Source organism: Taeniopygia guttata, chromosome W (assembly GCF_048771995.1).
Source record: "Taeniopygia guttata chromosome W, bTaeGut7.mat, whole genome shotgun sequence".
In the NCBI taxonomy this organism is placed as follows: domain Eukaryota; kingdom Metazoa; phylum Chordata; class Aves; order Passeriformes; family Estrildidae; genus Taeniopygia; species Taeniopygia guttata.
The window spans coordinates 17,108,124-17,132,687 of record NC_133064.1 but is presented as its reverse complement, the minus strand read 5'-3'; the positions used below and the strand labels follow the sequence as shown (position 1 = coordinate 17,132,687).

Here is a 24,564-nt window from a genome sequence, read left to right as displayed (position 1 = left end):
AGTGGAAGTTAGCTTTGACAGTAGTTTTACAAGAAATACAACAAACATCCAGTGACGCCAGGGACAGTGACGGCAACCTTATTACAATAGATGATTTATGCGGCACAGGCGATATGCAATGCCCAGAAAAACAAACCCGACTGCTATCTAGGTCGGTTTTGGAAAAAATCTGTAATGCTGCAGAAAAAACATTTTATCAGTTGCCAGTAACTGAGGCTAAGGGAAGCTATATTAACATTAAACAGTTTCTTTCAGAGAGTTTTTTGCAGTTTGTAGATTGCTTGAGAACCCGTCGAAAGACAGGTACAGAATTGCCTGGTACAAACAGAGCTGATTAAAGAAATGGCTCAGAGGAATGTGCATGAGACCTGCCGTAGAATTATCCTCAGCCTGTTAGCGTTCTGGAACACACATAATCACAGGATATGATTGTATGCAGGTGCTTTTATGAAGAGCTCTGGGAGTCAGGAGTACAAACCCAAATCTGACTCCGACATGGCTTTCGAGCTGAACGTATTTTATATTCTATCGTTATATAACTTACATATTAATTATTAAACTTATATTGTTCTATTGTATACATTGACATGAGTTTCTCATGATCTTTCTTAGGCCCCTGACCACAGTTTCTCATGATTATTCTTATGATTAAACAGTAATTATATTTAATTACTAAACAATCATCACATCTAACAATTATATCATCATGTACTAGCTACACAGGCGCAGTTCTAGCAAGTACAAGTTCTTCATGTGCTTAGGGTGTTTATTTTTCCAGGGCCTACTAAGCTTATTTTTCCTGTTAATCCTAAATCCCCATGATTTTAAAACCCTTTTACTATAATTTTCCCCTCTTTGAAAGTAGTTTCACTTCACTATATGTGCAAATACTTTCACTTGATACAGTCTTTAGTTTCTAAGTTTGTACATGATGTTCTTCAAATGAAGGATTGACGTAAACGTTGTCATGGACTGGAGGATCAGAGGATGATGGGTGTGGATCCCATGTCAGTGCCTTGATTATTTTCTGGTTCCAGGATGTCCTCTTCTGTATCTCTCCTTTTAGGACACTGTAGACTAACCAAATTACTAAGAACACAATTAATAGGATTATTACACTCTCAATGATAGACTTTGTCCTGGCTTGTAAGATAAGCAAGTATTCTATTGCAATCTGTTGGAGGTTGGGCAGTTTTCTTATCTCTTCCAAGAACAATGTCTCCCTCCGGGGAGATATCTTCTGTTAATAGACTATTGAATGACTCACTGCATGACCAGTAAAGTTACATCATCCCATTGTGAGATGCTCCACCCAGAGGGGAGGAGGCAAGCATTCTTACCTGCATAAAATCAGCACTTTTTGAGACACTGCCAGCCACTTCGCTGGATTCCCAGAGGAGCAGCTTCTTCTCTGCTGAATTCCCAGAGGAAGACCAGGCCCACCTACTACCAGACCTTCGGAGAAAACTACACCCTTCTAAAGATCACCACTTCAGCAGTATTTCATCTGCCACTCCAGGAGGAGCAGCCACCATTTTAATTGGAATACTACCAACACCCTGACTCCTCAGGGTGTCAGGTTTCTGACTCCATAACTAGTTTCATTTGTACTAATTACATTTGTTTTGTTATTATTTTTATTTAGTTTTTTCCTAGTAAAGAACTGTTATTCCCATTCCCATATCTTTGCCTGAGAGCCTTTTGTTAAATTGTGGTAATTCGGAGGGAGGGGGTTTACCTTTTCCATTTCACAGGAGGCTTTTGCCTTCTTTCACAGACTCCTGTCTTTTCAAACCTAGACAGACCTAATCCATGAACTCACATTCCACCCCAACCCTTTAAAGACTTTGTCTAACCAGCTCATAGTCAAATCTTTCTGCTCTTCTTGTACTTCATGCTCTATTTGTTTTACCTGATTTATGTCATATTCTACATCTGCAGTTACATTTGGGTTGGGTCCAGGAGATATGTATGGTTTCTCATACAATATCTCATAAGGACTGACTGACATCCCACTCCTAGGCTTTGTCCGGATTCTCAGCAAAGCCTGTGGCCACTGCAGTTTGGCTTCTTGACATATTTTACTGATTTGCCTTTTTAGTGTCTGATTCATCCTTTCCACCTGTCCACTTCACTGGGGTCTCCATGGTGTGTGGAGGTCCCAAGTTATTCCCAGTAACCTACTTACTTCTTTTACCACCGTGGCTATGAAATGGGGTCACCTATCCAGTGATATCCCTAGAGGCACCCCGAATCTGGGAATTATTTCTTGTAGTAACCACTTAACTGTTTCTTTTGCTTGGTTCGTGTAACAGGGAAGGGCTTCTGGCCATCCAGAAAATGCATCAACCCCTACTAACAAATATTTGTATCCTTGAGTTCTTGGTAATTCTACAAAATCTATCTGCCAATAATCTCCTGATTCTATCCCTACCCGAACCTTTCCTAGTTGTGCCTGTCGTCTAGCCACTGGGTTGTTTTTCAAGCAAATCTCACATTTTGACATTATCGATTTTACCATTGTTAACATTTGCACTGAGACCAAATAACATTTAAAAAAGTTTACCAACACCTCTGCACCCCAATGACATTCGTTATGTTTAATTTGTAGAACCTCTCTCATTACCCGGGGGGTACCACTATTTGTCCGTGTGCAGTTACATACCACCCTTCTGGGTTCTTCTGTGCATTCAGCAAATGTCCCAATTTCTCATCTTCTGCTGAATATTTTGCCTGTGGAGGTAAATTGAATTGAGATACATTAAGTTTTAAATGGACCAATGCCATTGCTGTTTGCACCTCTCGAGCAGCCTGTCGAGCTGTCCAACCTGTCTTTTGATTTCCCTCACAAATTTTGGAGTTTCCTGATTGATGTGCCTTACAGTACATAACTGCCACTTGTTCAGGTTTTTGTACTGCTCTTATCAGCTGCAGAACTGCATCTTGATGCTTAATGTGCATCCCTTGAGACGAAAGCAGGTCCCGTTCTTTCCATAGGGCCCCATGTACATGCACTACTTCAAATGCATATTTTGAATCAGTCCATAGGTTCACCTTTTTCCCTTCACTTAATTCTAGTGCTCTGGTTAAAGCAAACAGTTCTGCCTTCTGGGCGGATATATTTGGTGGCAATGCTTTTGCCTCTACCACTGTACTGATTGTTGTTACCGCATATCCAGCGTGTCTGATTCCGTTCTCCATGAAACTGCTTCCATCTGTGAACAACTCCCATTCTGGCTGTTCTAGGGGGACATCTTTCAGATCTGCTCTAGCCGCACAGGTGTGTTCTATTGCTTCCATGCAATTGTGTTCCAATGGGCTTTCTTCAGATCTTGTACCTAGGAACAAGGCTGGGTTCAAAAGGTTAGTTGTTTTTAATGTTAAATCATCTTGCTCCCTTGAGATTACCTGGAATTTCATAATTCGACTTGGGGAGAGCCAATTGCCCCTCTTCTGCTCCAACACAGTAGTTACCATATGTGGTACATAAACATCTATGTGCCTTCCCATGGTGAGCTTCCTGGCTTCTTGTATCAGGATCACAGTGGCTGCAACTGCCCGCAGACATGAAGGCCATCCGGCACTGACGTTGTCAAGTTGTTTGGAAAAGTAGTCCACCGGCCTTTTCCAGCTTCCCAAATGTTGGGTTAGGACTCCCTGGGAGTTAGGGGTACAAACCCAAATCTGACTCCGACATTGCTTTCGAGCTGAACGTATTTTATATTCTATCGTTATATTACTTACATATTAATTATTAAACTTATATTGTTCTATTGTATACATTGACATGAGTTTCTCATGATCTTTCTTAGGCCCCTGACCACAGTTTCTCATGATTATTCTTATGATTAAACAGTAATTATATTTAATTACTAAACAATCATCACATCTAACAATTATATCCTTTATCATGTACTAGCTGCACAGGTGCAGTTCTAGCAAGTGCAAGTTCTTCATGTGCTTAGGGTATTTATTTTTCCAGGGCTTACTAAGCTTATTTTCCTGTTAACCCTAAATCCCCATGATTTAAAAACCCTTTTACTATCAAGCCTTCCTCTCGATCCATCACGTAGTCTTGCTCAGATGGTTGATGACTGGGCCAGGAGAGCAGAGCTGTTCGACACCCCGGACACAAATACAGCATCTACACAACTACAGCCTGCTGCCCCGGCTGCACAGGGTCCACGGAGACAACCAGTGTCATCAGATCAGATGCAGCACATCATCTGCCTGCGTTGCAAGAAACCAGGACACTTTGCTAGAAACTGTCCTCAAAACCAGAACCAGCGAAAGTTCAACAAACAAAAAAAACTGAGTGTAAAGCGCGTGCCCGCTGCTAAAACAACTAAGTGCAAAGATATAAATATAGTGGGACCCACATGGGAAAATGCCTCTTTCTTAACAAATAAGGGGGAGGGCACGATTCATACTGGGGGGGGAAAGAAAAATCAAAATGTCAAATGTACAACTTACAAAGTTTGGCAGCCACTAGGCAGACCTCGCCTAGTGACTGCCAAAGGGTTTCATTTCAGATCCAGTGATTGGGAAGTCATTATAGTGGACCTGTCAAACAGCTCACAGGACCTGCAGGCATACCAAATAGAACCGGACAGTGAGTATTTTGTCATTGGAGATACAGCACACACACGTTCAGAGATTGAAATAGCTCCCATGACTACTAAGGGAAAAATATCAAGCCTTATGCTGTTGGCACACTGCTCACACCCTCCATTTTACCTAGAAAAAGGGCCCAAGCCATTCCCATCCCAGTAGAAATAACAGTAGAAGAAAAATCAAAAGAAGTCTACTGGGCAGAGGTGGTAGAATAGGATAGACCCTCCATGGCATGCAACCTAGCCCATGGGAAAGAGCACCTTCAGGTGGAAAGGGTTTTGGACACGGGCACAGACATTACGGTAATACCTAAAACCATGTGGCCATCACATTGGGAATTGCAACCTGTGGCAGGCAAACTTCAGGACATAGGAGGAACCACATTGGCAAAGATTTAAAAAAACATTGTGCGAATTGAGGGACCTGATGGGAAATTGGCAAGTGTTTGCCCATTTGTGGCAGACTACAAGGCTCCGCTGTGGGAGAGAGATACCATGTCCCAGTGGGGAGTCCAGTTGATCATTCCTAAGACACCCCAGGATTTTCGGAAGTAGCCACTGTGGAGCGCCCTGTCCACAAGTTAAAGTGGTTGGATAACACCCCAAAGTGGGTAGCACAGTGGCCTTTCAGTAGTGAGAAACTCGAGGCGCGTGAGAAACTTCTAGAGGAGCAGTTAGCTCAAGGACACCTACAAGAGAAAGACAGCACTTGGAATTTCCCAGTCTTTGTGATAAAGAAGCCTGGGAAGGACAAGTGGAGATTGCTCCACGATCTCAGAGAAATAAACAAAATTGTAGAGGACATGGGTCCACTCCAACCAGGGATGCCTAGTCCAGCAATGCTCCCTCGAGATTGGCAATTGGCTGTCTTAGATATCAAGGACTGTTTTTTCCAAATTCCATTGCACCCTGAAGATGCCCCGAGGTTTGCATTCTCAGTTCCCACCATCAATTGGGAAGCCCCAATGAAAGGCTACCACGGGAAAGTTTTGCCCCAAGGTCTAAAATCCAGTCCTTTCATATGCCAACAGTATGTAGCATCGCTGCTGTCTCCAGTACGTGCAGAGAGAAAGGATGCCATCATCCTTCACTACATGGATGATGTGCTTGTGTGCGCCCCAAATTACTCTATACTCCAATACACGCTTGACCTAGTGGTTAAAGTTTTAACCTCTGTTGGATTTCAATTGCAGAAAAACAAAGTTCAAAGGATGCCACCTTGGAGATACCTGGGTCAGGAAATCTCTGCAAGGACTATTGTCCCTCAGAAATTGGAGATCAATTGCAACCCCAGAACATTAGCAGACCTCCACTCACTGTGTGGGTCTTTGAATTGGGTAAGACCCTGGCTAGGCCTCACAAATGACGACCTAGACCCTCTCTTCAATTTATTGAAGGGGGAGAGGGAGCTGGCCTCCCCCAGGGAAGTGACCTCAGACGCAAAGACAGCAATCAAAAAGGTACAGAAGGCCTTGTCAGAAAGGCAGGCACATCAGTGTGACCCAAACATGCCTTTCCAGTTCATTGTTCTAGGAAATCTGCCACACTTGCATGGATTGATTTTCCAATGGATCGAGGGGCAGAAGGATCCACTCTTGATCATAGAGTGGGTTTTCCTCTCCCACCAAAGATCCAAAACCATCACTAGGCCACAAGAGCTGATAGCAAAGCTGATTCGGAAGGCCAGGGTGAGACTGTGTGAATTAGCAGGGTGTGACTTTGCATGTATCCACCTTCCAGTCAGGCTTTCTGAGGAGGGAAGGAACTCTCCTGAGAGACTGACCAAAGGGATGTTTGAGCATTTGCTCCAGAGCAGTGCCAGTCTCCAGCTATCTCTGGACAGCTACAGGGGACAAATATAAGTCCATGCCCCGTCTAAGAAGTTGTTCAATGAGGAATTCCACCTTATTCCTCAAGAGAAAAGGAGCCGGAGAGCACTCAGGGCTCTCACAATGTTCACGGATGCATCAGGGGCTTCCCACAAGTCGGTGATGACTTGGAGAAATCCACAGACTCAGCACTGGGAAGCTGATGTCGAGCTTGTGGAGGGATCCCCCCAGGTGGCTGAACTGGCTGCAGTGGTGAGAGCTTTTGAGAAGTTTTCTGAGCCATTCAACTTGGTGACAGACTCTGCCTACGTGGCAGGAGTAGTGTCCAGGGCGGAGCAGGCTGTGCTCAAAGAAATAGAGAATGAATATCTCTTCAGATTGCTCTCAAGGCTGACTTATTTAATCTCTCACCGAGACCATCCATTCTTTGTGATGTATGTGAGGTCACACACTGATTTGCCAGATGAGATTGCACAGGGAAATTGCAAAGTAGACTCCCTTGCTGCACCAGTCGAAAAAGCACGTCTCCCTGATGTTTTCCAACAGGCAAAGCTGAGTCACCAGCATTACCATCAGAATGTGCCAGGTCTGATCTGACAGTTCCAGCTAACACGGAGTCAGGCTCGAGCCATTGTGGCCAACTGTCCCAACTGCCAGCTCCAGGCCGTGCCATCGTTGGGCATGGGAGTAAACCCCCGGGGCCTTGGCAGCTGTGAGGTATGGCAGACAGACATCACGCATATGCATAGTTTTGTTTGCCTTGAATACGTTCATGTAAGCATGGACACATTCTCAGGTGCAGTGTACGCGTCTGCTCATGTAGGACAAAAGGCTGCTCATGCCAAACAGCACCTAGTGCAAGCATTTTCAGTATTGGGGGTTACAAAAATGATTAAAACAGATAATGGCCCAGCGTATATATCCAAGGAGTTTCTGGAATTTCTCCAGCAGTGGGGAGTGGAACATAAAACTGGCATTGCCCACTCCCCCACAGGTCAAGCTGTAGTCAAGCATGCACACCAGACACTCAAGCAGGTATTGAAAAAATAGAACAGTTCAGCTCCGTGGATGTCTCCACGAGAAAAGCTCTGTAAAGCCATGTTTACTATCAATTTTCTGAATTGTTCATTCGAAAATATGAGTCCACCGGTTGTGCATCACTTTAACAGTGGCAACCAGTTCAAATTGTCTCAGCATCCCCCGGTCTTGATTAGGGATCCAGAAACTTGGGAAACAAAGGGTCCCATGGACTTGTCACCTGGGGTCGTGGCTATGCGTGTTTAGCTACTCTCTCAGGCCCTCGGTGGATTCCCCAGAAGTGGGTGAAACCTTTTGTCCCCAAGAATCCAGGTCAGACAGAAGGGGACGAGAAGCAAGTAGCTGATGCTTCAAAGAGAAGAGGCCGGTGAATGGAAGAAGAATTTTCCTAAGTGTGAATTCCTTCTGGCATAAACAGAAACTTTAACATGTTCTTAAAATGTTTGTTTCCCCTTTTAGAGAAAACCTACCTCCCACTCAACCCTGTGATGAACCCCATCCAAGTTGTCATCTTGCTAATGCTGAACAGTCAGGTAGTTGAATGGATTGTCCCTCAGCTGTGTCAAAATGTCTGGGTGACCCTGGCACAGACACTTCAGCAGGAAAACATTTGCTTGTCCACTGCAGCAACAAAGGACATTATGTCCACCTGTATGGTAGGAATTCCCTGGCAGGCTGGAGAATTTCCATCAGGCCTGAACAAACATAGGTTCAGCGAAATCCCAGAATCACACACCCCCCAACCGCACAAAGATCAGAAGCAAGTTTGGGTGATCGTGAAATCCTTAGAAGAGTGGTTGGGAGGTTTTCCCAGGATGGCTCAGGAACCCCAAGAGTTAGAGCCATTGGGTTCTTCTGCAGCTTACTGTGTACATTTTTCTGTGCTCCTAAAACCTTCCAACACTGACGAGTACCACATTACAAAATAACATTGTGGGGAGTTCACTGCAAGGAGGTGGTGTCAGAAGACGAGCCATATTGGAGCAGACAACCCATCTCACTCAAGTCCCAAAGGTCTCCATAAGGGATTGTTCTTGATTTGCGGGGATAGGTCATGGGCAGGAATGCAAGGAATTCAAAGGACTTTGTTGCATGGACCTGACTTCAAAAGCTCCAAACATCCATGCTGCCCTTCGAAGCATGAACAGCCTGATTGGACAAGTGAAGCAAGAATCCGAGGATTGGTTTAAAGAACTGTTTAAGGGCTGGGGATACACGGGGTGGTGGACATCTATTGTTAGATCAGTTTTGTTACTCCTTGTTATTCTGTTCATTTTAACCTTGGCGTTCGGGCTCCTGCGTCACTTGATCTCCAAAGCTATTAAGGGTATCATACCTTCTACCTCAGAAGTCAACCACATAGTGTCGGCAAACCTGAGGAGGTCTGACTACACCACCAACTGTAGGTGGTGGGAAACCCATACTCGGTTGAAATGAGCCCAGTGAATTCCTGTAACCTAGTTTAAAAAATAAGGGGGAGGTGTTACATTGCACTCAGGACATGCCTTTTCCCCAGTCCCTGGGACCCCTGTGACTCTGATCAGATAACCCTAGACCCCTCCTTCCTGCCCTGACAGGGTTGGCGGAGAGCCAAGAAGCCCTCCCTGTCCAAAGCCTTGATACAACCCTGACATTTCCTGTTCGTTCTCTTTGCCCCGCTCTTTCCCATGGACATCACAGAATAAAGAGAGATGGACAACTACATCAGGGTAAGAGCCTCTTTTAGAAATCTTCGCTATCTCCTGATGTTTCCTCCACTCAAGGCCTCAGACCTCATGGCTAGCCTGATAATTTAGGGGCTGAGAGAGGGGGAAATGTAAAAAGGGGAAACACCCCCTTTTCCTCTCTCATCTAGGTGCCAGTCCAGGCCACCTGGGGAGGTTCCAAGCTCGCATCAGAGCGGCCTCTGCCAGCGGCAAATCAGCTACTAGAGCTTTTGCCTTGCCTCTCCTTGCGGTGTCCTTTTGGGTCTTTGAAATACCCACTTCTGAGGTAATCTATGCCAAGGATACACAGGGCCTCTGGACCAGTCACGATGGGGTGTTTGTGCCATTCCTTCCTGGTCAAGCTCACTTCAGCTTCCAGTCCAGTCAGCTGTTGGGATACCCCTGTCACCCCAGAAATAAGAGATGGATTCTGCCCCCACATTTCTCAATGGCATTAAAGTACATTGTGTGCCAGTGTCAACTAAAGACTTATACTTTTTGGGGTCTGATGTGCCAGGCCATCGGATCAACACAATCCAATAGACCCTCTCCTTTACCTGGCTAGAGGCAGGGCTTCTCTAGTTCTGGACACGGTACTTATTGTTCCCTTCCTTTAAATATGACCAGGAGGTCGCTTCAAGAGGATTGCACATAACATCATCACTCCTATGCTGCCGGGAGTATACTCTCGTGGAGCGTACAATCTCTCCTTAGCTGGGGGATGCCTGCTCCTAATAGCAGAGACTCTCGTCTGTCCTGGTGTCCTAGGGTGACTGTTATGGTGTTTGTATCTCCAATCGTGTGTTCTGTTTACGTTTGATATTATGTTCTGTGCTTTCAGAACTGACTCTGAAAGTGAAAGTTTGTTTTGCTGTGTTATCATCTGGGTCACCTCCCCCCATGTCTGCTGGAAAGCTAGAAAAGGCTAGGGCTGACTGGCTGGCTTTGCTTTTGCTTGCTTGCTTGGCTTGCTTGCTTTGCTTGCTTGCTTGCTTAGCTTGCTTGCTTTGCCTGCTTTCTTGCTTTCTTGCTTTGCTTCCTAGTTAGGTTAAGCAGTCCAATTCTTTCCCTGAACCAGGTGGGTGGGGAGGGGCCGTGGGAGTTTCCTGGGGGCTCCTTTCAGGGGGTTTTCCCCAAATTTGCCCTAAACTAGGACAAATATTTTGGCGCCCAACTCGGGGCTCGAGAGAGTAGAAAAAAACCCTGTTGTAATCATATTTTTGTTCCAGTTATTTTGTCTGGGTATGGAGCAGTTACTGGTTATGTTGTTTGAATTAATATTGTCTCTTGGGGTGAAGGCCTGCATGTGTCTCTGGTCCCTGGGGGTTTTTCAGATCTTAATCCCCCTGTGGTCCCTAGGTTTATTTTTTTATCCAGGAATAGCTCCGGTATTGTCCCTAATACGTAGGTTTTGCAGTAGAAGGGCACTGACCAGAATATCCATCGTGCTTTGCTTGGGTGTAATAGCTTCCAGAGGGTTTATAAAGGTGCTGAGGTCTGTTCCTGGAATGTATGGTTCATGGTTATGGTTGTACAGCCAGTTTGTTAGAGGGGAAGTAGGAGATGAGGCTTTTCAGCCTTTGCTTTCCTTCTTCTCCTCTGAATTTGTTACCTCCCTATTAGAGAATGTTCAGTTTCCCCTGACTGTTAAGGAGACCATCTTCCTGGTGTTTAATCTGGTAAGCTTTCTCTATACAGTCTGCAGTCTCTCTAGAATGAGGGCTGAGATTTCTAGAGGGGCTGATGAGACCTCTGACCCAGGAGTAGACCCAGGTGTGAGAAATCTTGAGTGGTGTGGGAAATGGGAGGATATGGGCCAAATCTTAAAGGAATTTTCTGACCCTATAGCCTGGGACTTTCCAAGTGAAAAAATTCAGAATCCGGCTGAGGTGGCGAAGTACCTGAAAGAGAAGTGCCATGATAACTCTAAGGAGAAAAAGATCATTGCAGTGAGCTGGGCCCTGGCATATGCTTATCGCACCCTGTTAGATACTGTAGGGCAGCAGACAGAGGAAGGGCGGCAGGGAGATAAATCAGCAGCTATCCCAGTCACTCAGGCTGCAGCCAACACCCCCGGCTCAAAGCCAGCAGCTAAACCAGACTCAGCAGCCAAGCCTCAACCAATGGCTGTTGCTACTAGTACAAGAAGTGAGAAGCGCACAGAAAAGACCAATCGACCAGTAGATGATGACGATGATGATGATAATGCAGGAGAGGGACCCTCAATGCCTGCTGACATAAAATCAGAAGTCAAAGCAACTGGTACAAGATCAGAGGCCAATACTGAGTCCTTTTCCCTAAAGGACCTTCGTGGCCTGAAGAAAGATTATACCCGACGACCTGATGAGTCTGTAATTAGTTGGTTGGTCCGTCTTTGGGATGCTGCAGGCGAGGCTACAATTCTGGATGGTACTGAGGCAAGACATTTGGGATCCCTGTCACATGATCCTGTTATTGATCAAGGAATGATGAGGGGGGCTAACCCTCACAGCCTCTGGGCACGGGTTCTGGAAAGTGTAGCACAAAGATACCTGTGTGCAGATGATCTTTATATGCAGCAAACCCAGTGGAAGACTATAGAACAAGAGATCCAACGTCTGAGAGAAATGGCAGTGGCAGAGATTATCTTCTCAGATGAAATAACAACTAGGAATCCAGACTTGGTACCATGTACATCTGTGATGTGGCGAAAACTTGTACGGCTTGGGCCACATGACTACGCTTCTGCCTTAGCAATAATGAAGCAAGATGAGAGGGATGAGACCGTGCTCGAAATGGCAAGGAAACTCCGAGCATATGCAGATGCTGTACATGGCCCAACCCATGCCAGAATTGCAGCAGTGGAAACACATCTGCAGAAATTAGAAGATAAGATAGAAGAGAATCATAAGAGACTCAGGAAGGAGATAAAGGAGGACCTTCTCCAAATCTCAGCAGTACAGATCAGAGGTTCTGGTATCCAACGTAGATGTTCCTCAGATGGTGAGAGAAGGTACACCCCACGAACTGAGCTGTGGTTCTTCCTGCGCAATTGCGGAAAAAACATGAGGAAATGAGACGGAAAACCTACTAGTGCTCTGGCACAACAGGTGCATAAATTGAAGGAAGATAAGACTCAGAGAGGAAGTGCCACCAAAAGGAGAGCAGCTCCAGTTGCCCGTAGCCAAACTGCCAGGCATGATGATGATGATGACATGTCTGATCCCCTTGAAGAAACCTCTAAGACATACGCCCAAGGCAAGAAGGATAACCAGGCTTAGAGGGGCCCTGCCTCTAGCCAGGTAGAGGCGAGGGAAAACCGTGTTTTCTGGACTGTGTGGATTCGCTGGCCTGGCACATCGGAACCACAAAGATATAAAGCTTTAGTTGATACGGGTGCACAATGCACGTTAATTCCATCAAGACACGTAGGGGCAGAATCTGTCTCTATTGCCGGTGTGACAGGTGGATCTCAGGACTTTACTGTAGTAAAAGCTGATGTAAGTCTGACAAGAAATGAGTGGAAGAAACACCCTATTGTGACTGGCCCAGAAGCCCCATGTATTTTGGGCATAGATTACCTTCGAAGGGGATATTTTAAAGACCCAAAGGGACTCAGGTGGGCATTTGGGATAGCAGCTGTAGCGACAGAGGGCATCCAGCAACTGAACACCTTGCCTGGACTGTCTGAGAATCCAACTACAGTAAGACTGTTGAAGGGAGAAGAACAAAAGGTACCAGTTGCCACTTCAACAGTGCATCGTCGACAGTACAGAACAACTCGAGATGCTGTAGTTCCCATCCATAAGATGATCCGAGAGTTAGAGAGCCAAGGGGTGGTCAGCAAAACCCACTCACCCTTCAACAGCCCCATTTGGCCTGTGCGTAAATCTGAAGGAAAATGGAGATTGACTGTGAACTACCGTGCATTGAATGAAGTGACTCCACCACTGAGCGCTGCTGTGCCAGATATGCTAGAACTCCAGTACGAGCTGGAGTCCAAGGCAGCGAAGTGGTACGCCACTATTGATATTGCCAATGCATTTTTCTCCATTCCTCTGGCAGCAGAATGCAGGCCTCAGTTTGCCTTTACATGGAGGGGAGTGCAGTATACCTGGAACCGACTGCCCCAGGGGTGGAAGCACAGTCCTACCATCTGCCATGGACTGATCCAGACTGCACTAGAAAAGGGTGAGGCTCCAGAACATCTACAATATATTGATGATATCATTGTGTGGGAGAACACAGCAGCAGAAGTGTTTGAGAAAGGAGAGAAAATCATCCGAATCCTCCTGGAAGCTGGTTTCGCCATCAAGAAGAGTAAAGTGAAGGGACCTGCTCGAGAGATCCAGTTCTTGAGAGTGAAGTGGCAAGATGGACGGCGTCAAATTCCTACAGATGTCATCAACAAGATCACAGCCATGTCTCCACCAACCAACAAGAAAGAGACACAAGCTTTCTTAGGCGCCATTAGTTTTTGGAGAATGCACATTCCTGAGTACAGTCAGATCGTGAGTCCCCTCTACCTAGTCACCCGTAAGAAAAATGATTTCTGTTGAAGCCCTGAGCAGCAGCAAGCTTTCACCCAAATAAAGCAGGAAATTGCTCATGCAGTAGCTCTTGGCCCAGTCAGGACAGGACCAGATATAAAGAACGTGCTCTACTCTGCAGCCGGGAACCATGGTCTGTCCTGGAGCCTTTGGCAGAAGGTGCCTGATGAGACTCAGGGCCGACCACTGAGATTTTAGAGTCGGAGCTACAGAAGGTCTGAAGCCAACTACACCCCAACAGAAAAAGAAATCTTGGCCGCCTACGAGAGAGTCCAGGCCGCCTCAGAAGTGATTGGCACAGAAGCACAACTCCTCCTGGCACCCCGACTACCGGTGCTGGGGTGGATGTTCAGAAGAAAAGTTCCCTCCACCCACCATGCCACCAGTGCTACATGGAGCAAGTGGATTGCTCTCATCACGCAGCGTGCCCATATTGGTAAGCTGAATCGCCCTGGGATTTTGGAAATAATTACAAATTGGCCCGAAAGTAAAAGTTTTCGTGTCGCAGATGAAGAAGAAGAACCAGTGACACGGGCTGAAGAAGCTCCACCATATAACCAACTGCCAGCAGAGGAAACACGCTATGCTCTCTTCACTGACGGTTCCTGTCGCATCGTAGGGATGAATCGGAAGTGGAAAGCAGCTGTATGGAGTCCCACACGACGGGTTGCAGAGGCCACTAAAGGAGAAAGTGAATCAAGCCAGTTTGCTGAACTCAAAGCCGTTCAACTGGCCCTAAACATTGCAGAAAGAGAGAAGTGGCCAAAGCTCTACCTCTACACTGATTCATGGATGGTAGCCAATGCTCTGTGGGGGTGGCTAGAGAGGTAGAAAGAAGCTAACTGGCAGCGTAGAAGAAAACCAATTTGGGCTGCTGAAGAGTGGAAAGATATCGCTACCCGGGTAAAAAAGCTACCTGTGAAGGTTCGCCATGTAGATGCCCATGTCCCCAGAAGTAGAGCTAATGAAGAGCAGCAAAACAATCAGCACGTAAATCAGGCTGCAAAGATAGGAGTGTCAAAAATAGACCTCGATTAGGAACACAAGGGGGAGTTGTTCCTAGCACGATGGGCCCATGATGCCTCAGGCCATCAGGGTAGAGATGCCACTTATAAGTGGGCACGAGACCGAGGGGTGGATTTAACCATGGACAGTATTTCTCAAGTTATCCATGACTGTGAGACATGCACTACCATCAAACAGGCCAAGCGAGTGAAGCCCCTGTGGTATGGTGGGCGGTGGTCCAAGTACAAATATGGAGAGGCCTGGCAGATTAACTACATCACACTGCCCCAGACACGCCAAGGCAAGCGCTACGTGCTCACAATGGTAGAAGCCACCACTAGATGGTTAGAAACCTACCCTGTGTCTCATGCTACAGCCCGTAACACCATCCTGGGCCTTGAAAAGCAAGTCCTTTGGAGGCATGGTACCCCTGAGAGGATTGAGTCAGACAATAAGACTCATTTCAAAAACAGCCTTATCAACACCTGGGCTAGGGAACATAGCATTGAGTGGGTGTACCACATCCCCTACCATGCACCAGCTGCAGGCAAAGTAGAGAGGTACAATGGACTGTTAAAAACCACCTTAAAAGCATTGAGTGGGGGATCTTTCAAAAATTGGGAGCAACATTTAGCAAAGGCCACCTAGTTAGTTAACAGCCGAGGTTCCACCAATCGAGCAGGTCCTGCCCAGTCTGAGCCCCTGAATATAGTAGACGGAGATAAAGTCCCAGTGGCACATGTCAGAGGTTTGTTAGAGAAATCAGTGTGGATCAATCCTGCCTCGAGTACAGACAAACCCATTCGTGGGATTGTCTTTGCTCAGAGACCAGGTTGTACATGGTAGATAATGCAGAGAGATGAAACAACACGATGTGTACCTCAGAGAGATCTAATTGTGGGGTGAAACTATTGTGCAAATATCACTGTTTGCTGGATGTTACTGTCAATGTCTGTGCATGAAAACACACAGACATGAGAAAGAAAGTATGAGTAAGTGAAAAATACAAGTTTTAACTTAATGGAGTTTTTACATGATGTTAAAGATATGGAGATAAGGGGTGGAATGTCCTAGGGTGACTGTTATGGTGTTTGTATCTCCAATCGTGTGTTCTGTTTACGTTTGATATTATGTTCTGTGCTTTCAGAACTGACTCTGAAAGTGAAAGTTTGTTTTGCTGTGTTATCATCTGGTTCACCTCCCCCCATGTCTGCTGGAAAGCTAGAAAAAGCTAGGGCTGACTGGCTGGCTTTGCTTTTGCTTGCTTGCTTGGCTTGCTTGCTTTGCTTGCTTGCTTGCTTAGCTTGCTTGCTTTGCCTGCTTTCTTGCTTTCTTGCTTTGCTTCCTAGTTAGGTTAAGCAGTCCAATTCTTTCCCTAAACCAGGTGGGTGGGGAGGGGCCGTGGGAGTTTCCTGGGGGCTCCTTTCAGGGAGTTTTCCCCAAATTTGCCCTAAACTAGGACACCTGGCGAGATATGGAAGATTCCCTCCCTAAGCTCCTCTCTTAGTTTCTGTAGCCCTCTTCAATTTTCTCTTCCAGGCTCCAGACATGCTCAGCCAGTTTCATTTCCACCGGTGAGACGTGGGCCCGTAACGGGGCAGCGACAGTGTCTTCATAAATGCTGAGTTTACTAACCAATGCACCCACCTTATCTTCTCCCTCCCTCCATTGCAGCGTCGCTAAGTAACAGGAATATATTTCTGACCCGAGCTGAGCGAATTTCAGCCACATTTGTGCTGCGTACTGGACACCGTCTAGACTTTTAGGGAATCCCTTGTCCTCTGAGAAAAAGGATCTCCAGCACAACTAATTCCCTCAGGCATCGGACACCTTGCTCCATCATGTTCCACTGTCCTCGCGGCACATGGAGATCCTCCTTTACAAAGGTGTCTTTCCCTCACACTTGACAGCAGTCGTCGCCAGAGGCTCAAAGTTTCCTGTCTTTTCCCAATCCCCCGGTCAATAGCCACACCCCCGGACACTGGATCCCAGTCGCCTGGCTTCGCTACCATCTAGAATTGTATCATCAGCCATGGCATCCAAGATTCAGAGCAGCAAGGTCAATATGGACTCATTTGACTCGCGTGTGAACTCTTTACGCAGCTCACGCAGCTTGCCCAGGGATTGGGATCGAGTGACGTTTTCTGGCTCTGTCTCTTCTGCTGGATGTGAAGGTCCTGACTCTTCCTCGTCACTCACTATGCAGATTTTCTTTTCTGAACAAGGGCGACTGCTACCAGCTTAGGCTGTCCTTCTGGTTCAGCAATGGCTTGCATGCATACGGTGCCTGTTGATTTGTTTCCTTTTCCCTCTGGCTCAGATGTGGTTTGTGTGGACATGGTTCCTGTTGAGTTGTTTCTTTTCTCCTCCTCCGGAAAGTGTTGTACCATACCAAGCAGTGTCTGGTAAGCAATGATCAGGGCCCGGCATGTTGCTGTGAGTTGTCCATCTCTGGACTGTCAAGAGCCTTTTCCCTTCACATAACTAAATCTCTTAACAGGGTCCTTGCAGTTGTTCAGAGGTGAACTTCCAGACCATTGGAAGAGAGAAATTTTATAAAATACTGGCCCATCTCCTTCGACATCCCATGCCACTCAGGATGATCTGCTCCCAGGGCAGGTCTCCAGACAAATTCCCTAGAAGCCTGTGTCCTGACTCTAAACATGGTGTAGACAGGGCAAGCCGTATAGGGAAAACTTAGCAGAACTAACAAGAAGGTTATGCTGTCCTTAACATCTAGAGGGAACTCAACATTCTCAAAAACTGTTGTAGCAGGCCTGAAGGGCTGGAAAAAAAACATTCTCTCCTCTTCACCCCACAGGCTTGATGCCTTATATTCTTCAAATCCTGTACTGCACTAGTGCAGAACTCTGAACTCCATATAAAGTGTTAGCTAACTGTCTCCACATTTTAGTCAGACAAAACAACCCATCTAGGCCTGAGATCCAAGGACACCCTACTGCCTCAGGCCCCGGAAAGTATAAGCAAAAGTGAACTGGGGGCGGCGAGCAAACTGGGGGCATATGACTTCATTAACTGAAGCTGTAATTAGAGGATTAACCCCTGATATGTAAATGGACCAAACTTATATCTGTCTGAAAAACTCATCACCATCGTCCATCTTGGGTGTAGCCTCTGAGGCTTCTGACTGCCCAAGGCGTACCTTTTGAAGGCCCATAATAAATACCTACTTTTATCCTCCTAAACCTTGTCTAGCCTCTGTTCCAGGTAGCCACTCCAAGGCATCAGGCTGGGTGACACTCTCAATGAGGCCCCAGAGGTAGCAGCCCAGACTAGGACAGGCAAACAAGACTGAATACACATTCCAAATGAAACTCAGTGCCGCTGATGTTATCATGCCATAAACGCAGTAAATCAGCAAAGCAATTTTGATTCCTCTCCTGATCGTAAAGAGAGCATCATGAGGGGCAAATACTTCCCCCTATGCAGAAATATGTACAGGGCACAACACGCACGTGAATACACCGAGAAACAGGATGACCAGGAAAGTTGCTATACCCCAATACACAAATGCTATAGAACAAAACTGCAATTCCGACCTCTCTCGAGCCTCACACTGGGCCCCAAAAGATGTGCTGGTTTAAAAGTAAACCGGCAGGAGAAATTAATCCCATTCAACTACCTCAAGAGAGATTACAGGTCAGAGTTACAATTTATTCGAGATTACAAAAAATACAATGATACAGAGAAAACTGGTTTTAACCCACAGAGTCGGAGTATAAATTGGCACACTGTTCGTAAGGTGAGGGTCACAGTACTGTTGAAATTCTGGTCTTCCCCCGGATCCATCAAATGGTGGTGCCCCAAGTCCCCAAACCCAAGGATTATATATATGCTCAGGTTCAGGTGAGAATGCTCAGTACCTCCCCCAGGACAGGGAGTTTTACAGTGGAGGAATGCAATACTGTGAGTCATGGGATATTCTGGGAGTCTATGATGGTCTAAGTCCTTGCAGCTGCCTATTATCCTAGTGCCATTGAGTCCATTATGGCCCATTAGCAGAGATGACCCCGCAGGCTGGGTGGGAATGTGCCGGTGCTTCCCCAGAGGGGAGTTATCAGGGCTGAGTCATTTGTGTGAAGAAAAGAAACACTACCCTGCCTTTGAAGGTTTACCTCTTCTCCCTTATCTCATTTAACACTCATCTTTGTAGCCTGAGGTGTTGGGGGTACAGGAGGCAGCTACTGCAAGTGATCCATCATTGGCAGTTCATCAGGAATGACAGAGGGTGGTACAATACAGTTTGCTGACATGCACATAGTGCCAAACTGGCACCCCGACTCCTGTTACCAGGACACCCAGGTCCAACAGGAGGTGCATGCTTCCAACACAGGGCACCTCGATGAAAACACCCTCGGAAAGCATGCATGCAGCCTCACACACAGTATCTTCTACAGTTTTAGCTGCAGCCTACTACGTTGGCGTACCACTGCCAAAGAGCTAAGACTTTGCTTCCTACAAGATGCGCTTCCAGCTTCACACAAACAGGCCAATCACTACCTATCTCTGAAATGCTGTTACCTGGCTGAAACATTCCACTACTTGCATTCCAGGGAGACACCGTTTGAACTTGCAGAACTACTTCCCCTCAGTAAGACACGCAACACGGAGGTGATATCCCCATGACAAATCTTTATTGTGCAACTGCTGCTCAAAGCTTTTATTACCTTCCACAGACACACGGCAAAAAAAAAAAAAAAATTACACATCAAAAGCCGCTAGATTGATGGGCAACAGACGAAATCCATTCAGTGGTGATTTGTACACTTGCAGCAACTCCTGCGGTGCTAAAATCTTAGCCAGGCGGCCAGCCCAACTGACGGCCACCCAGAACGGGTAGATGCATGCGATAGACAGACTGCCCACCCTCGGGCCCTTCATCCACAACCATCCGGAATCCATTGGTCAGGCCCAGGTGAGCAACACACATCTCGCCAACAATCATTACATGCCCAAGAAGCTGGAGAAGGAAGTACAAACCCATAAATAAGTAAAATTAAACGAAAAAGGAAGACATAAAGAGGGCAGGAAGGGAAGGAACGAGAGCAGAGAACCACCCAGCGAAAGCAGCTAGCCAATTCCTAGCAATTCAACCATTGCATGTCAAATTAATGCCCGTCCGACTGCCGGCAACTGAAGCGTTCCAAGCAAAGTCACCAAGACCAATTATGCACGCCATAGGGGCCACAGAGAGCTAGGCAATTTTTCTCAAGCTAAACAGCAAAGGACTACAAAACAGCCACGCAAGCAGACTTTGTCTCAGGGTTAAAGCCCCCATTGTGTCTTCAGGCAACATAACCAACCCTGGTGGAAAAGAAACTTTACGCTGCCTTTTGCGTAGGTTTACAAAGTCTTTCAACATGGCTTTCATAGCTAAAAGCAAAAAATCCAGCACCTCTCAACCAGCTTTGTCCTTCCTTGCCCCTGACCTGCCAAAAACCCCAAGCGCTCTTCTGCATGTTAGAAGTTCTACTACTCTTACTCTAAACCACGGCAATAGGCACCAGACTGCGCTCCAAAACAACACTGCATTTTGCACCAGAAATACATACCCAGGGACCAGTACTGCTTGATAGCACTGCTTTTAGTCAAAAAGCTCAACTCCATTACAAGCTAGAGGCAAAAAGATGACAGCGCCAGAAAACCCAAAGGAGCCTACTGTGCCCTATCAAGGGGGAAAGGGGGCAGAGGAAAGAGTCCAGTAAATGAGGAACTATCTACAGGTACAGTTTAGCATACAGAAAGCTCACACAGTACTTACAGATTCACCAGAACCTCCTGCTTCAGACAACTCGATAATTGGCTCCTTAGGCATGACTAGGAAAAGCGTCCCGTCTAGGGGCAAAAGATCATGGAACGTACGGCACTGGAGGAAGATTAAACAGTTAAAACATAACCGGCTTTAGAGAAAGGTAAGAGCTTATGCAAACCCATCTGCCCCGCTGAACTCCTACAGAAGCAGATTACCAGATACCCAAACACCAGCCAGAACATTGATTTTTCTTGCATTATTATAATGCTTTCTATACCCAAAACACGACATCTTCACAGAGCCCCCTCCAGAAGTGGGATTCGTCATGCAAGACAATGGGCTAAGGAGACAGGCCACTACTTGCAATTAACAACCTCCGGTATGTTTTAGTTCGGGCTGATTGTTTCCTAAGCAGTTTTTCTACTGGATGTGGGCCATGCAGAGACTGGAGACAAATGGCTTAACTGAATCATCAAAGAGTTTAGTGAAGTGGAAGAGCAGCGGCCATTCATTTCCCACAGGACAGGGAGCTCAAGTATCGAACACACGCATAATGACAGGCAGCCTGCAAGTGCATAGGATGAGTCTGTCTTCTATACTGCATGCAAGCTCTGCCTTTAAAAGCAAAAGGCATCCCTGTTAACTGAACGTTAGCATTTTAATAACCAAGTCATATGGGATATTACCTTAAAGTTAACATCGCATAGGCAACGGCTGTACTGGTTTCCCCCTGGGCTAAGCAGCTCACTCTAGTTTCCAGCACCAACACTAGTGACCCTTGCAAGAATGCTGTTATCACGGTCTTACTTCCCCACAGAAACAAGTTCTGGAAAGCCTTTGCAGCCTGCAGGATGACCACTTTGTAATTTTTTATTTTATTTTATTTTTTTAACTAGAGAAAGCCGTAATTCCTTGCCCTAATAATCCAGCTTGTGGGTTCAGAATCACAGCCCAGCAGAGTGAAGCTGCGAAACCTCTTCGATGCTGTTAGGAGACACATTGAGGCCAAGTTACCGTCAGAGGCCCTTCTCTACGCGCGCACACGACACGGTGGGGGTGGAATGCGAGGCGAGTCCGGACAACACCAGCAACCCAGTAGGCCCGCGGCAGCCGGAGGGGTGGGGGTGCGGCTCAGAACAAGTTTAGGGGATGGTGCAGTAGAGAGCGCCACAACCCAGAGAGGCCCCGTCCGTCCCCCGTCCCTGCACCCACCCGCAGCAGCAGCACCCTGCCGCGCGCCCGGGCACCGCACACCGGTCCTCGGCTCAGATGCCTGCAAGCGCGGGAGGAGGGGGTAGGGGGAGGAGGGGGAAGGGAAGAGGAACCGCGCACAGAGCAAGGGTGCGGCTACCTCCTCGTCCTCGTCGCTAACGACACCAGAGAAACGCCTTGCCGATAATCTTTCCGAAGACAGTAGTGGCACCACCAGGGCCACAGGCCGGCACGCCGACACTCTCGCCAGCCAAGGACAACGCCCGTGGCCGCCCCGACACTTCCTCCACTAAGCCGAGCCCTCCGCGGCGCCCATTGGGCCGACGGATCGTGGCCCGCGTCTCCATTTGCTGTCTCGCCTGCCATTTTCGCTTTCCCCCGCCCCCTTGGCGAGTCCGCCCTCGTCGACTTGGCGCCCGCGGGGCGCGGAGGGATCTGTCCCGTGTAGTGCTGCGACCCTGAGGGCGGGCTACGAGGTCGCAGAAGACGCTGTAGTAGCTACAAGTACTGTTGCTTGTTATTTGTTACCACATCGAGTCCACCCCAAAGGTGCCTGTCCCTTTTTGGTGCTGCTCCCTCCAGTCAAATGACTGCTTTGGCCAGGGCAGGCCTGGCTTTAACTTCTCGGGACATTTTGAAAAAACAACAGAAGTTGCTCTACATTGTTTGCTGAAAGCCCCACTTCCATTGCAGACATTTCTAAGCTGCACGTCTCCTGGAAGCAAATAAAATGCAAAGCGTGCGTTCCGCACTGCTGGCTTGAGGGCTCAGGAGAGTAGGATTTGCGTTAAGCTGGATAGGAGGCTTCTAAAAAAATAGGCAGTGCCCCCAGAGCTGCCCAAGGGTGCTCTTTGGTGCCCTGCACCCCCGGGGACAGTGACCACCTTGAATGATCCGCTCAACTGTCTTGTATCATATATACATATATGAACCCTGCTTTCCTCTATATCGGGCTAAGGATATCCTTGGCCGCCTTTCAGGCAAGGACACACTGTCCTATTTTGCAAAGCTGCTTTCCAGCCAAACGGCCTCCAGCATGTACTGGTGCATGGGGTTGCGCCTCCCCAGAGGTGCAGGACTTGTGTATCCACAGGTTCCTCAGGTGGTCTCAAAAGAGATCGTTTCCTATGATGGAAGGGATTTTGTTCCCCAAGTCCCTGCCTTGAGGTTCAGGGTCTCAAGAGGTGTGGTAACTGTGCCTGTGAAAACAGAGAAAAATGAATCACCGAGTACCACAGCCTTCTCCATGTTGCTGGCCACTAGACTTCCTGGCTTATTTATCAGCAGCGGGGGGCGGGGGGGAGGGAGGGGGCACGTGGGTTGCGTACGCTTTCTTTAGTCTTATTTTCTGACCAATGCACCCGTGGAAGCCCATTGTCCGATTCTTTACATCCCCTGCCATAGTCAGCTGCAGCTTTGCCTGAGCTTTTCTGATCCCATCCCTACAGACCTGGGCGGCATCTTTAGATTCTTCCCAGAATGTGTGTCCCTGCTTCCAGTTTATAGCCACTGATTGCACAGCTCCAGTCATTTGAGTTGTCCCAGCACATTTCTACCATAGTGATTACATTGTTAGCTTTCCGGCTGCACAGTGGTTTCCAGCTCCTCTCTCTTATGCATGCTGCATGAATTGGTACAGAGGCACTTCCGTTGGGCTGTCGACTGCGTCACTTTTTTGGACAAGGATCAAGCCCCAATTCCTTTGCAGCATTTCTCAAGTATTCCCCTCTTGGTTCCCAACACATCACCAGCCCCTGGCTCTTCTCTGTTGCTCAGAACTCCATCGTCTTTCCCTGCTGAGTCTCGTTTAAAGCCCTTCTTGTAAGTCTAACCGGCTTACCGGCGAAGACGATCTCGCCCCGCTTGGTCGCATGAATCCCATCAGCTCCCAACAGACCCGGCTTCTTAAAGGTACATCCATGATCATAGAAGCCAAAACCTTGAGTATGGCACCAGCTACGCAGCCCGGCATTCAGCTGTTCAGTCCGTCTCCTCCTTCCTGGACCCCTTCCTCAGACTGGACACCACCAGAGCCGACCATCACCTGTGCTCCCCATCCTTTTTGCATCGCTCCTACAGACATAATAGACTCCTGAGAGGGCTCTAAATTGCCTTATCTGAAACTACAGAGAAGAGTAGGAGCAGGCAATAACCTGTAGGGTTCACCAGCCTCAGCAGCCTCTCAGTGACACCGTGAATGCGAGCTCCTGGTAGGCAGCAGCGCTCTCTAGAGAAATCGTCTGGGTGGGAAATGGGTGTCTCAGTGTTTCTCAGGAGGAAATCTCCAATTACTAATACCTTTATGTGCTTCTCTGGTCGCACTGGTTCTAACGTGGGCAGGTGGTTAGGTCAGCTCTGCATGGTTGGCTTTGTCCTGGGTCCCGTCCATTACTCATGTGCTCTTCAGTCTCCAAACCAGGAGCATCCTGTCTGTTATGTAGGGGCACTTCAGGAGATGGGGGAGGGTTCTTCCTTCTACCCTGAGCACAGAAGTGCATCCGGTCTCCTTCATCTCAGGAGTTACTTGTGTCAGTCACCCCGAGGTTACATTCTGGCTTACCTCTCTTTTGTGCACTCTGAAGGCAGGACGTCGGTTAGCCTGGGACAGCGTACAATACCTGGCATTGAACTCCTGTCCGTGTACCTGGATTCCTGTCAATCTCCTCTTTTAAAACTTACGCGTCCAAGGAGATCTTTCTGCTGGGCACACTTTGCAGCTGTGACATCCACCGCTGCCTTCAGGTTCTAAGGGGGACTCTCAGGTACTGGAGCTCTTGCCCTGCCCTTTGTTCATTGACCCTGTCCATCACTCCCGCACAGGGCTGCTGATTATTCTCTCCCTCCTCACGCCCTCACTGT

General features: G+C 47.4%; 1 long non-coding RNA gene across 1 annotated transcript in view; it reads right to left on the bottom strand.

The window, feature by feature from the left end:
- Positions 1-23,513, bottom strand: part of LOC140682053 (uncharacterized) — an 83,158-nt gene extending 59,645 nt beyond the window's left edge. The window contains exon 1 of the long non-coding RNA XR_012053289.1: positions 20,503-23,513. This is a non-coding gene — a long non-coding RNA (uncharacterized lncRNA). The remainder of the gene's footprint in view (positions 1-20,502) is intronic.
- Between the last annotated feature and the right edge of the window lie 1,051 nt (positions 23,514-24,564).